The following is a 15,196-nucleotide window of genomic DNA, read 5'->3' as shown; positions in this document are numbered from 1 at the left end:
GACAGCATTGAAGAGAGTAGTGGTTCTCCCAGCATGGAGTTTGAGATCTGAGAACGGACAGACTGTCTGCTCAAGTGGGTCTCTGACCCCCGAGTAGCCTAACTGGGAGGCACCCCCCAGTAGGGGCAGACTGACACCTCACATGGCTGGGTACCCCTCTGAGACAAAGCTTCCAGAGGAATAATCAGGCAGCAACATTTGCTGTTCAGCAATATTTACTCTTCTACAGCCTTCGCTGCTGATACCCAGGCAAACAGGGTCTGGAGTGGACCTCCATGAAACCCCAACAGACCTGCAACTGAGGGTCCTGAGTGTTAGAAGGAAAACTAACAAACAGAAAGGACATCCACACCAAAATCCCATCTGTACATCACCATCATCAAGGACTAAAGGTAGATAAAACCACAAAGATGGGGGAAAAACAGCAGAAAAGCTGAAAATTCTAAAAATCAGAGTGTCCCCCTCCAAAGGAATGCAGCTCCTCGCCAGTAACGGAACAAAGCTGGACAGAGAATGACTTTGACAAGTTGAGAGAAGAAGGCTTCAGACAATCAAACTTCTCCAAGCTAAGGGAGGAAGTTCGAACCCATCTCAAAGAAGCAAAAAACCTTGAAAAAAGATTAGACAAATGGCTAACTAGAATACCCAATGTAAGGAAGTCCTTAAATGACCTGATGGAGCTGAAAACCATGGCACGAGAACTACATGACAAATGAACAATCTTCAGTAACTGATTCAATCAACTGGAAGAAAGGGTATCAGTGATTGAAGATCAAATTAATGAAATGAAGTGAGAAGATAAGTTTAAAGAAAAAAGAAAAGAACAAAGCCGCCAAGAAATGTGGGACTATGTGAAAAGACCAAAGCTACATCTGATTGGTGTACCTGAAAGTGACGGGGAGAATGGAACCAAGTTGGAAAACACTGCAGGATATTATCCAGGAGAACTTCCCCAACCTAGCAACGCAGGCCAACATTCAAATTCAGGAAATACGGAGAATGCCACAAAGATACTCCTCGAGAAGAGCAACTCCAAGACACATAATTGTCAGATTCACCAAAGTTGAAATGAAGGAAAAAATGTTAAGGGCAGCCAGAGAGAAAGGTTGGGTTACCCAGAAAGGGAAGCCCATCAGACTAACAGCGGACCTCTCGGCAGAAACTCTAGAAGCCAGAAGACAGTGGGGGCCAATATTCAACATTCGTAAAGAAAAGCATTTTCAACCCAGAATTTCATATCCAGCCAAACTTAGTTTCATAAGTGAAAGAGAAATAAAATCCTTTACAGACAAGCAAATACTGAGAGATTTTGTCACCACCAGGCCTGTCCTACAAGAGCTCCTGAAGGAAGTACTAAACATGGAAAGAAACAACTGGTACCAGTCAGTGCAAAAACATGCCAAATTGTAAAGACCATCGATGCTAGGAAGAAACTGCATCAACTAACGAGCAAAATAACCAGCTAACATCATAATGACAGGATCAAATTCACACATAACAATATTAACCTTAAATGTAAATGGGCTAACTGCTCGAATTAAAAGACACAGACTGGCAAATTGGATAAAGAGTCAAGACCCATCAGTGTGCTGTATTCAGGAGACCCATCTCACGTGCAGAGACACACATCGTCTCAAAATAAAGGGATAGAGGAAGATCTACCAAGCAAATGGAAAACAAAAAAGGCAGGGGTTGCAATCCTAGTCTCTGATAAAACAGACTTTAAACCACAAGATCAAAAGAGACAAAGAAGGCTATTACATAATGGTAAAGGGATCAATTCAACAAGAAGAGCTAACTATTCTAAATATATATGCACCCAATACAGGAGCACCCAAATTCATAAAGCAAATCCTCAGAGACTTACAAAGAGACTTATACTCCCACACAATAATAATAGGAGACTTTAACACCCCACTGTCAACATTAGCCAGATCAATGAGACAGAAAATTAACAAGGATATCCAGGAATTGAACTCAGCTCTGCACCAAGCAGACCTAATAGACATCTACAGAACTCTCCACCCCAAATCAACAGAATATACATTCTTCTCAGCACCACATCACACTTATTCCAAAATTGATCACATAGTTGTAAGTAAAGCACTCCTCAGCAAATGTAAAAGAACAGAAATTATAACAAACTGTCTCTCAGGCCACAGTGCAATCAAACTAGAATTCAGGATTAAGAAACTCACTCAAAACTGCCCAACTACATGGAAACTGAATGACCTGCTCCTGAATGACTAGTGGGTAAATAACGAAATGAAGGCAGAAATAAAGATGTTCTTTGAAACCAATGAGAACAAAGATACAACATACCAGAATTTCTGGGACACATTTAAAGCAGTGTGTAGAGGGAAATTTAAAGAACTAAATGCCCACAAGAGAAAGCAGGAAAGATCTAAAATTGACACCCTCACATCACAATTAAAATAACTAGAAAAGTAAGAGCAAACACATTCAAAAGCTAGCAGAAGGCAACACATAACTAGTAAGGCAGAACTGAAGGAGATAGAGACACAAAAAACCCTTCAAAAAAATCAAAGAATCCAGGAGCTGGTTTTTTGAAAAGATCAACAAAATTGATAGACTGCTAGCAAGACTAATAAAGAATAAAAGAAAGAAGAATCAAATAGACACAATAAAAAATGATAATGGGGATATCACCACTGACCCCACCAAAATACAAACTACCATCAGAGAATACTATAAACACCTCTATGCAAATAAACTAGAAAACCTAGAAGAAATGAATAAATTCCTGGACACATACACCCTCCCAAGACTAAACCAGGAAGAAGTCGAATCCATGAATAAACCAATAACAAAACAGAGAGCCAAATCAGGAATGAACTCCCATTCACAATTGCTACAAAGAGAATAAAATACCTAGGAATCCAACTTACAAGGGATGTGAAGGACCTCTGCAAGGAGAACTACAAACCACTGCTCAGTGAAATAAAAGAGGACACAAACAAATGGAAGAACATACCATGCTCATGGATAGGAAGAATCAATATCGTGAAAATGGCCATACTGCCCAAGGTAATTTATAGATTCAATGCCATCCCCATTAAGCTACCAATGACTTTCTTAACAGAATTGGAAAAAACTACTTTAAAGTTCATATGGAACCAAGAAAGAGCCCGCATTGCCAAGACAATCCTAAGCAAAAAGAACAAAGCTGGAGGCATCACGCTACCTGACATCAAACTATAGTACTAGGCTACAGTAACCAAAACAGCATGGTACTGGTACAAAAACAGAGATATAGACCAATGGAACAGAACATAGCCCTCAGAAATAATACCCCACATCTACAACCATCTGATCTTTGACAAACCTGACAAAAACAAGAAATGGAGAAAGGATTCCCTATTTAATAAATGGTGCTGGGAAAATTAGATAGCCATATGTAGAAAGCTGAAACTGGATCCCTTCTTTACTCCTTATATGAAAATTAATTCAAGATGGATTAGAGACTTAAATGTTAGACCTAAAACCATAAAAACCCTAGAAGAAAACCTAGGCAATACCATTCAGAACATAGGCATGGGCAAGGACTTCATGTCTAATACACCAAAAGCAATGGCAACAAAAGCCAAAATTGACAAATGGGATCTAATTAAACTAAAGAGTTTCTACACAGCAAAAGAAACTACCATCAGAATGAAGAGACGACCTACAGAATGGGAGAAAATTTTTGCAATCTACTCATCTGACAAAGGGCTAATATCCAAAACCTACAAAGAAGTCAAACAAATTTACAAGAAAAAAACAACCCCATCAAAAAGTGGGCAAAGGATATGAACAGACAGTTCTCAAAAGAAGACATTCATACAGCCAACAGACACATGAAAAAAATGCTCATCATCACTCACCATCAGAGAAATGCAAATCAAAACCACAATAAGATACCATCTCACCAGTTAGAATGACGATCATTAAAAAGTCAGGAAACAACAGGTGCTGGAGAGGATGTGGAGAAATAGGAACACTTTTACACTGTTGGTGGGACTGCAAACTAGTTCAACCATTGTGGAAAACAGTGTGACAATTCCTCAAGGATCTAGAAATAGAAATACCATTTCACCCAGTCATCCCATTACTGGGTGTATACCCATAGGATTATAAATCATGCTGCTATAAAGACACATGCACACGTATGTTTACTGAGGCACTATTCATAATAGTGAAGACTTGGAACCAACCCAAATGTCCATCAATGATAGAATGGATTAAGAAAATGTGGCAAATATACACCATGGAATACTATGCAGCCATAAAAAAGGATGAGTTCATGTCCTTTGTAGGTACATGGATGCTGCTGGAAACCATCATTCTCAGCAAACTGTCCCAAGAACAGAAAACCAAACACACATGTTTTCACTCATAGGTGGGAATTGAACAATGAGAACACTTGGACATAGTGTGGGGAACATCACACACTGGGCCTGTCATCGGATAGGGGGAGGAGGGAGGGATAGCATTAGGAGATATACCTAATGTAAATGATGAGTTAATGGGTGCAGCACACCAGCATGGCACATGTATACCTAGGTAACAAACCTGCACTTTGTGCACATGTACCCTGGAACTTAAAGTAGAATCAAAAATTTAAAAAAAAAAAAAAAAAGAAAACCTATGGTCTTTTTCTCTGTCTATAGCAGCTTAATATGATATCACTTTTGTCCCGCAATTATACTGGTTTCTCATATCATAGTTTTAGCTGTTCTGCAGGGTGATTGTCTGAGATGCTCTCTAGGATTCCCTAAGCTGAATTGCAGGTGTACAAAAAGTATCTATGTAAGAACATCCCAAACAAACCCTTCAAATTTGCTGATTATATGTCCAGAGTTAGAAGAGAAAAACAGAGAGGCTTAAGTCCATTTATGCTTACATTTCTATTTGCCATTAAAGACTTTGATTTTAAACTATCTTGGTTTCAACAATGATAGAGTAAAATGGCATTTCTACAGTTTTAGAAAAACTGGCTAGGGACTGGGTGCAGTGGCTCGTGCCAGTAATCCCAGCAATTTGGGAGGCCAAGGCAGGTGGATCACTTGAGCTCATGAGTTCAAGACCAGCCTGGCTAACATGGTGAAACCCTGTCTCTACTAAGAAAAAATACAAAACATAGCTGGGCGTGGTGGTGTGTGCCTGTAGTCCCAGCTACTTGGGAGGCTGAGACAGGAGAATTGCTTCAACTCAGGTGAAGGTTGCAGTGAATCGAGATTGCACCACTACATTCCAGCTTGGATGACACAGTGAGACTCCATCTCAAGAAAAAAAAAAAAAGAAGAACAAGAAGAAAAAAGAAAAACTGGCTAGGGTTTACCACTTGGGGGCAAAGACAGAATATAATGTGCTAAAATAAATAGTTCAAGCGATTCTTATGCCTGGGTATTACAGGTGTGTGCCACCATACCTGGCTAATTTTTTTTTTTTTTTTTTTTTTTTTCAGTAGAGATGGGGTTTCACCATGTTGCCCAGACTGGTCTTGAACTCCCGACCTCAGGCGATCTGCCTGCCTCAGCCTCCCAAAGTGTTGGGATTACAGGCATGAGCCACCGTGCCCAGCCGAGGTGTGTACTTTAAATGGGTGAACTGTGATATGTCAATTATATCTCAATGAAGTTGTTACCAAAGAAATTAGCAAAACATTATAACAGTTTATAACCTAGGCATTTAGGTTCAAATTCCTGTCTTTGTGGTTCTCACGCCATTCTTTAATCTCGTGAGATTGTTTTTAGAGAGAAAGGTCACATAACATAGTGGTAAAGAGCAAGGGCTTTGGAATCAGACTTTTGGCTTCAGCACTTTCAAACTATGTATGTTTGAGCAAATTATCTCACCTTTCTAAGTTTTCTAAACTGTAAATTGAGACTAATATCAGTCTCTTTGGGCTATTGTTAGGAAACCATAGCAAATATGTAATAAGTGTTAGCTACTATTAATGTTAAAACAAATTGACTTCCCATCAGCGTGGGCTATCTAAAAAGGGATGAACAAATCCTGCCTGTGAGCAAAGCACCATGCAGAATGATCGCAATGGAGAGCAACTCCAGAAGTTCATTTCAACAAAGATCTAGTGAGTGGTAGGCACTCAGCAGGGGATGTGGTAGGGGCTGGGAGGAGGTTAAAATAAAATATAGCTCCCTCAGTCCCCAGGAATTTACTGTCTGGTGGGTGGCACTAGGGGAAAAGGGTGTACCTCTTCATACCAGTGATTTTAATACATTTTTGAGATGTGGGTTTGCACCAAGTATTCAAGAGCAAGAGGAGAGACAAATGAAAATAATTCATGGGAAGGTATACTGAAGGAGATGAGACCCAAGCTGAGTTTTGAAGAATGAGAAAATTTAGCCTGGTAAAGAAAGGCCGGGAGAGTTTCTCTGGCGGTGGAAATAGCACAAGCAAAGCCTGAAAAGCCCACTTACATGCTAATTCTCAAATTGCTGTCTCCCAAATTCTGAGTTCCTATGTCAAATGCAAACTGAAAATCTTCATTTGGATGATTAATAGACTTTTTAATTTTTTTTAAACTTTTTAAGTTTTGGGGTACATGTGCAGGATGTGCAGATTTGTTATATAGATAAATGTATGCCATGATGGTTTGCTATACAGATCATCCTATCACCTAGGTATTAAGCCCAGCATCTATTAGCTGTTCTTCCTGATGTGCTCTCTCCTCCCATCTTCCACCCTCCAACAGGCCCCAGTGTGTGTTATTTCCCACCACGTGTCCATGTGTTATCAATCAGATCCCACTTACAAGTGAAAACATGCAGTGTTTAGTTTTCTGTTCCTGTGTTAGTTTGCTGAGGATAATGGCTTCCAGCTCCATCCATATCCCTGCAAAGGGCATGATCTCATTCCTTTTTATAGCTGCATAATATTTCATGGTATATATGTACCACATTTTCTTTGTCCAGTCTATCATTGATGGGCATTTAGGTTGGTTCCATGTCTTTGCTATTGTGAAGAGGGTTGCAGTGAACATATGCATGCACATATCTTTATAATAGAATGACTTATAATCCTTTGGGTATATACCCAGTAATGCGTTTGTTGGGTCAAATGGTATTTCTGCATCTAGTTCTTTGAGGAATTGCCACACTGTCTTCCACAATAGTTAAGCTAATTTACACTCCCACCAACAGTGTAAAAATGTTCCTTTTTCTCCACAATCTTGTCAACGTTTATTGTTACTTCTTTTTAATAATCACCATTCTGACTGGTGTGAGATGGTATCTCCTTGTGGTTTTGATTTGCATTTCTCTAATAATCAGCGATGTTGAGCTTTTCTTCATGTTTGTTGGCTGCGTGTATATCTTCTGTTGAGAAGTGTCTGTTCATGTCCTTTGCCCACTTTTTAATGGCTTTTTTTTTCTTGTAAATTTATTTAAGTACCTTGCAGATGCTGGATATTAGACCTTTGTCAGATGAATAGATTGCAGAAATTTTCTCCCATTCTGTAGGTTGTCTGTTCACTATGATGATAGTTTCCTTTACTGTGCAGAAGCTCTTTAGTTTACTGAGATCCCATTTGTCAATTTTTGCTTTTGTTGCAATTGCTTTTGGTGTTTTAGTCATGAAATCTTTGCCCGTGCCTATGTCCTGAATGGTATTGCCTAGGTTGTCTTCCAGGGTTTTTATAGTTTTGTCTTGCTATAGTCTCACTCTGTTGCCCAGGCTGGAGTGCAGTGGCACGATCTCAGCTTGCTGCAACCTCTGCCTCCCAGGTTCAAGTGATTCTCCTGCCCCAGCCTCCCGAGTACCTGGGGCTACAGGTGTGTGCCACCACTCCCAGCTAATTTTTGTATTTTTAGTAGAGACAGTGTTTCACCATGTTGGCCAGGCTGGTCACGAACTCCTGACCTCAAGTGATCCACTCGCATTGGCCTCCCGAAGTGCTGAGATTTCAGGCGTGAGCCACCATGCCTGGCCAAGTTTTGGATTTTACATTTAAATCTTTAATCCATCTTGAGTTAATTTTTGTGTATGGTGTAAGGAAGGGGTCCAGTTTCAATTTTCTGCATATGGCTAGCCAGCTATCCCAGCACCATTTATTAAATAGGGAATCCTTTCTCCATTTCTTGTTTTTGTCAGGTTTGTTGCAGATCAGATGGTTGTAGATGTGTGATCTTATTTCTGGGCTTCTATTCTGTTCAGTTGGTCTATGTGTCTGTTTTTGTACCAGTACCATGCTGTTTTGGCTACTGTAGCCCTATAGTATAGTTTGATGTCAGGTAGCGTGATGCCTCCAGCTTTGTTCTTTTTGCTTAGGATTGTTTTGGCTATTTGGGATCCCTTTTGGTTTTATATGAACTTTAAAATAGTCTTTCTAATTCTGTGAAGGATGTTGATGGTAGTTTAATGGGAATAGCACTGAATGTATAAATTGCTTTGGGCAGTATGGCCATTTTCACGATATTGATTCTTCCTTTCCATGAGCATGGAATGTTTTTCCATTTGTTTGTGTCATTTCTGATTTATTTGAGCAGTGGTTTGTAGTCCTCCTTGAAGAGGTCCTTCATTTCCCTTGTTAGTTTTATTCCTAGGTATTTTATTCTTTCTGTGGCAATTGTGAATGGGAGTTCATTCATGATTTTGCTCTCTGCTTGCCTGTTGTTGGTGTATAAAAATGCCAGTGATTTTTGCACATTGATTTTATATCCTGAGACTTTGCTGAAGTTGGTTATCAGCTTAAGAAGCCTTTGGACTGAGACGATGGGGTTTTCTAGATATAGGATCATGTCATCTGCAAACGAAGATAGCTTGACTTCCTCTCTTCCCATTTGAATACCTTTTATTTCTGTCTCTTGCCTGACTGCCCTGGCCAGAAGTTCCAATACTGTGTTGAATAGGAGTGGCAAGAGAGGGCATCCTGGTGTTGACTTTCAAGGGGGATGCTTCTAGCTTCTGCCCATTCAGTATGATATTTGCTGTGAGTTTGTCATGTATGGCTCTTATTATCTTGAAGCATGTTCCTTCAATACCTAGTTTATTGAGAGTTTTTAACATGAAGAGATGTTGAAGTTTATCAAAGGCCTTTTTTACATCTGTTGAGATAATCATGTGGTTTTTTTCTTTAGTTCTGTTTATGTGATGAATCACATTTATTGATTCGTGTATGTTGAACCAAACTTACATCCCAGGAATTAACCCTACTTGATCATGGTGGATAAGCTTTTTGATGTATTGCTGGATTTGGTTTGCCAGTATTTTATTGAGGATTTTTGCATTGATGTTCATCAAGGATATTGGCCTGAAGTTTTCTTTTTTTTGTTGTGTCTCTGCCGGGTTTTGGTATCAGGATGATGCTGGTCTCATAGAATGAGTTATGGAGGAGTCCCTCCTTTTCAACTGTTTGGAATAGTTTCAGTAAAAATGGTACCAGCTATTCTTGGTATCTCTGGGTAGAATTCAGCTGTGAATCTGTTTGGTCCTAAGCACTTTTATTGTTGTTGTTGTTGTTAGGCTGTTTATTACTGCCTCAATTTCAGAACTCATTACTGGTCTATTCACAGATTCGATTTATTCCTGGTTCAGTCTTGGGAGGGTGTATGTGTCTAGGAAGTTATCTATTTCCTTTAGATTTTATAGTTTATGTGCATAGAGGTGTTTATAGTCTTATCTGATGGTGGTTTGTATTTCTGTGGAATCAGTGGTGATATCCCCCTTAACATTTCTGATTGTGTTTATTTGAATCGTCTGTCTTCTGTATTAGTCTAGCTAGTGGTCTATTACTTAAAAAAAAACAAAAAACCAGCTTCTGGATTCGATACTCTTTTGAAGGGTTTTTCATGTCTCTATCTCCTTCAGTTCAGCTCTAATCTTGGTTATTTCTTGTCTTCTGCTAGCTTTGGGGTTTGTTTGGTCTTGGTTCTCTTGTTCTTTCAGTTTTGATATTAGATTGTTAACCTGAGATCTTTCTATCTTTTTGATGTGAGCGTTTAGTGCTATATATTTCCCTTTTAACACTGCTTTAACTGTGTCCCAGAGATTCTGGCATGTTGTTAATTTGTTCTCATTAGTTTCAAAGAAGTTTTTGATATCTGCCTTAATTTCATTATTTACCCAAGAGTCATTCAGAAGCAGGTTGTTCAATTCCCATGTAGTTGTGTGGTTTTGAGTAAATCTCTTAATCTTGAGTTCTAATTTGATTGCCCAGTGGTCTGAAAGACTGTTAGGATTGCAGTTATTTTGCATTTGCTGAGGATTATTTTACATCTGATTATGTGGTCAAATTCAGAGTAAGTACTGTGTGGCAATGGGAAGAATGTATATTCTGTTGTTTTGTGGCGGAGAGATCTGTAGATGTCTATCAGGTCCACTTGATCCAGATCTAAGTTCAGGTCCTGAATATCATTGTTAATTTTCTATCTCAGTGATCTGTCTAATATTGTCAGTAGGATGTTAAGGTCTCCCACTATTATTGTATGGGAGTTTAAGTTTCACTGAAGGTCTCTAAGAACTTGCTTTATGAATCTGGGTGCTCCTGTATTGGGTGCATATATATTTAGGATAGTGTATTACAGGTCTCTAGAGGGACAGAACTAATAGGATATATATGTATTTATATATGTATCTATATATAGGGGGTGTGTGTATATATATCACTATGGTGTATAGGGATCTCTATATATCCTAATTATATATATATAATATATATATTTTGTATATATATAGAAGTGGAGCTTATTAGGATACACACACACACACACACATATATATATGTATGTATGTAAAGGGGAGTTTATTAAGTATTAACTTACACAATCACACAATCACAAGGTCTCACAATAGGCTGTCTGCAACCTGAGGAGCAAAGAGAGCCAGTCTGAGTCCCAAAACTGAAGAACTTGGAGTCCAATGTTTGAGGGCAGGTAGCATCCAGCATGGCAGAAAGATGGTTGGGAGGCTAGGCCAGTCTCTCCTTTTCACATTTTTCTGCCTGCTTTATTTTCACTGGCAGCTGATAAGATTGTGCCCACCAGATTAAGGGTGGATCTGCCTTCCTCAGCCCACTGACTCAAATGTTAATCTCTTTTGGCAATACTCTCACAGATACACCCAGGATCAATACTTTGTATCCTTCAATCAAGTTGACACTCAGTACTAACCATCACAGATAGTTAGGTCTTCTTGTTTAATTGAACCCTTTACCGTTATGTAAAGCCCTTCTTTGTCTTTTTTTAATCTTTGTTGGTTTAAAGTCCTTATTGTAAGAAATTAGAATTGCAACCCCTGCTATTTTCTGTTTTCCATTTGTTTGGTAAATTTTACTCCATCCCTTTATTTGAGCCTATGTGTGTCTTTGCATGTAAGATGGGTCTCTTGAAGACATCATATTGATGGTTCTTGGTTCTTTTTTTGTTTGTGTGTGTTCTCTTTATTTATTTATTATTTTAAAAATATCTTTTTTTTTTTTTTTTACTTTAAGTTCTGGGGTACGTGTGCAGAAAGTGCAGTTTTGTTACATAGGTATACATGTGCCACGGTGGTTTGCTGCACCCATCAACCTGCCACCTACATTATGTATTTCTCCTAATGTTATCCCTCCTCTAGCCCCCTACTCCCTGACAGGCCCCGGTGTGTGATCTTCCCCTCCCTATGTTCATGTGTTCTCATTGTTCAACTCTCACTTATGAGTGAGAACATGTGGTGTTTGGTTGTTTGTTCTTGTGACAGTTTGCTGAGAATGATGGTTTCCAGCTTCATCCATGTCCCTGCAAAGGATGTGAACTCATGAACTCATGCTTTTTTATGGCTGCATAGTATTCCATGGTGTATATGTGCCACATTTTCTTTATCCAGTCTATTATTGATGGACATTTGGGTTGGTTCCAATTCTTTGCTATTGTGAATAGTGCTGCGATAAAAATGTGTCTATGTGCCTTTATAGTAAAATGATTTATAATCCTTTGGGTATATACCCCGTAATGGAATCGCTAGGTCAAATGGTATTTCTAGTTCTAGATTCTTGAGGAATTGCCACACTGCCCTCCACAATGGTTGAACTAATTTACACTCCCACCAACAGTGTAAAAGCATTCCTATTTCTCCACTCTGATGATAGTTTCTTTTGCTGTGCAGAAGCTCTTTAGTTTAATTAGATCCCATTTGCCTGTTTTGGCTTTTGTTGCCATTGCTTTTGGTGTTTTAGACATGAAGTCTTTGCCCATGCCTATGTCCTGAATGGTATTGCCCAGGTTTTCTTCTAGGATTTTTATGGCCCTAGGTCTTAGCACATTTAAGTCTTTGATCAGTCTTGAGCTGATTTTTGTATAAGGTGCAAGGAAGGGGTCCAGTTTCAGTTTTCTGCATATGGCTAGCCAGTTTTCCCAACAACATTTATTAAATAGGGAATTCTTTTCCCTGTTCCTTGTTTGTGTCAGGTTTGTCAAAGATCAGATGGTTGTAGATGTGTGGTGTTATTTCTGAGGCCTCTATTCTGTTCCATTGGTCTATGTATCTGTTTTGGTACCAGTACCATGCTGTTTTCATTACTGTAGCCTTGTAGTATAGTGTGAAGTCAAGCAGCATGATACCTTCAGCTTTGTTCTTCTTGCCCAAGATTGTCTTGGCTATGCAGGCCCTTTTTTGATTCCATATGAACTTGAAATTAGTTTTTTCCAATTCTGTGAAGAAAGTCAGTGGTAGCGCTTGATGTGTATAGCATTGAATCTATAAATTACTTTGGGCAATATGGTCATTTTCACGATTGGCCTATCCATGTGATTCTTCCTATCCATGAGCATAGAATGTTTTTCCATTTGTTTGGGTCCTCTCTTATTTCCTCGAGCAGTGGTTGGTAGTTCTCCTTGAAGAGATTCTTCACATCTCTTGCAAGTTGTGTTCCTAGGTATTTTATTCTCTTTGTTGCAGTTGTGAATGGGAGTTCACTCATGATTTGGCTCTCTGTTTGTTATTGGTGTATAAGAATGCTTGTGATTTTTGCACATTGATTTTGTATTCTGAGACTTTGCTGAAGTTGCTTATCAGCTTAAGGAGATTTTGCGTTTTGACTATGGGGTTTTCTAAATATACAATCATGTCATCTGCAAATAGAGACAATTTGACTTCCTTGCTTCCTATTTGAATATCCTTTATTTCTTTCTCTTGCCTGATGGCCCTGGCCAGAACTTCCAATACTATGTTGAATAGGAGTGGTGAGAGAGGGCATCCTTGTCTTGTGCTGGTTTTCAAAGGGAATGCTTCCAGTTTTTGCCCATTTAGTATGATATTGGGTTTGTCATAAATAACTCCTATTATTTTGAGATATGTTCCATTGATACCCAGTTTATTGAGAGTTTTTAGCATGAAAGGGTGTTGAATTTTGTTGAAGGCCTTTTCTGCATCTATTGAGATAATCATGTGGTTTTTGTGATTGTTTCTGTTTATATGATGGATTATGTTTATTGATTTGTGTATGTTGAACCAGTCTTGCATCCCAGGTATGAAGCCAGCTTGATCGTGGTAGATAAGCTTTTTCATGTGCTGCTGGATTTGGTTTGGCAATGTTTTATTAAGCATTTTGGCATCGACGTTCATCAGGGATATTGACCTGAAATTTTCTTTTTTTTGTCGTGTCTCTGCCAGGTTGTGATATCAGGATGATGCTGGACTCATAAAATGAGTTATGGAGGATTCCCTCTTTTTCTATTGTTTGGAATAGTTTCAGAAGGAATGGTACCAGCTCCTCTTTGTACCTCTGGTAGAATTAGGCTGTGAATCTGTCTGGTCCTGAACTTTTTTTGGTTTGTAGGCTGTTAATTACTGCCTCAATTTCAGAACTTGTTATTAGTCTATTCAGGGATTTGGCTTCTTCATGGTTTAGACTTGGGAGGGTGTATGTGTCCAGAAATTTATCCATTTCTTCTAGATTTTCTAGTTTATTTGTGTAGAGGTGTTTATAGTATTCTCTAGTGGTGGTTTGTATTTAAGTGGGGTCGGTGGTGATATCCCCTTTGTCATTTTTTATTGCATCTATTTGATTCCTCTCTCTTTTCTTCTTTATTAGTCTTGCTAGTGGTCTATCTACTTTGTTGATCTTTTCAAAAAACCAGCTCCTGGATTCATTGATTTTTTGAAGGGTTTTTAGTGTCTCTATCTCCTTCAGTTCTGCTGTGATCTTAGTTATTTCTTGTCTTCTGCTAGATTTTGAATTTCTTTGCTGTTGCTTCTCTAGTTCTTTTCATTTTGATTTTAGGGTGTCAATTTTAGATCTTTCCTGGTTTCTCTTGTGGGCATTTAGTGCTATAAATTTCCCTCTCCACACTGCTTTAAATATGTCCCAGAGATTCTGGTACGTTGTGTTTTCGTTCTCATTGGTTTCAAAGAACATCTTTATTTCTGCCTTCATTTTGTTATTTATCTAGTAGTCATTTAGAAGCAGGTCATTCAGTTTCCATGTAGTTGCACGGTTTTGAGTGAATTTTTTAGTCCTAAGTTCTAGTTTGATTGTACTGTGATCCGAGAGACTGTTTGTTATGATTTCTCTTCTCTACATTTGCTCAGGAGTGTTTTACTTCCAATTATGTGGTCAATTTTAGAATAAGTGCGATGAGATGCTGAGACAAATGTATATTCTGTTGATTTGGGGTGGAGAGTGCTGTAGATGTCTATTAGGTCTGCTTGGTCCAGAACTGAGTTCAAGTCCTGAATATCCTTGTTAATTTTCTGTCACGTTGATATGTCGTGTTAAAGTCTCCCACTATTATTGTGTGGGAGTCTAAGTCTCTTTGTGGGTCTCTAAGAACTTGCTTTATGAATCTGGATGCTCCTGTATTGGGTGCATATATATTTAGGATAGTTAGCTCTTCTTGCTGCATTGATCCCTTTACCATTATGTAATGCCTTTCTTTGTCTCTTTTGATCTTTGTTGGTTTAAAATCTGTTCTAGCTGAGATTAGGATTACAACTCCTGCTTTTTTTTTCTTTCCATTTGCTTGGTAAATATTCCTCTATCCCTTTATTTTGAGCCTTTATGTGTCTTTGTATGTGAGATGGGTCTCCTGAATACAGCACACTGATGGGTCTTGACTCTATCCAATTTGCCAGTCTGTGTCTTTTAACTGGGGCATTTAGCCCATTTACATTTAACTTTAATATCGTTATGTGTGAATTTGATCCTGTCATTATGATGTTAGCTGCTTGCTTTGCCCATTAGTTGATGCAGTTTCTT

This window comes from Papio anubis, chromosome 8, assembly GCF_008728515.1.
Source record: "Papio anubis isolate 15944 chromosome 8, Panubis1.0, whole genome shotgun sequence".
NCBI lineage: Eukaryota > Metazoa > Chordata > Mammalia > Primates > Cercopithecidae > Papio > Papio anubis.
Note: the sequence above shows the minus strand (reverse complement) of the source record.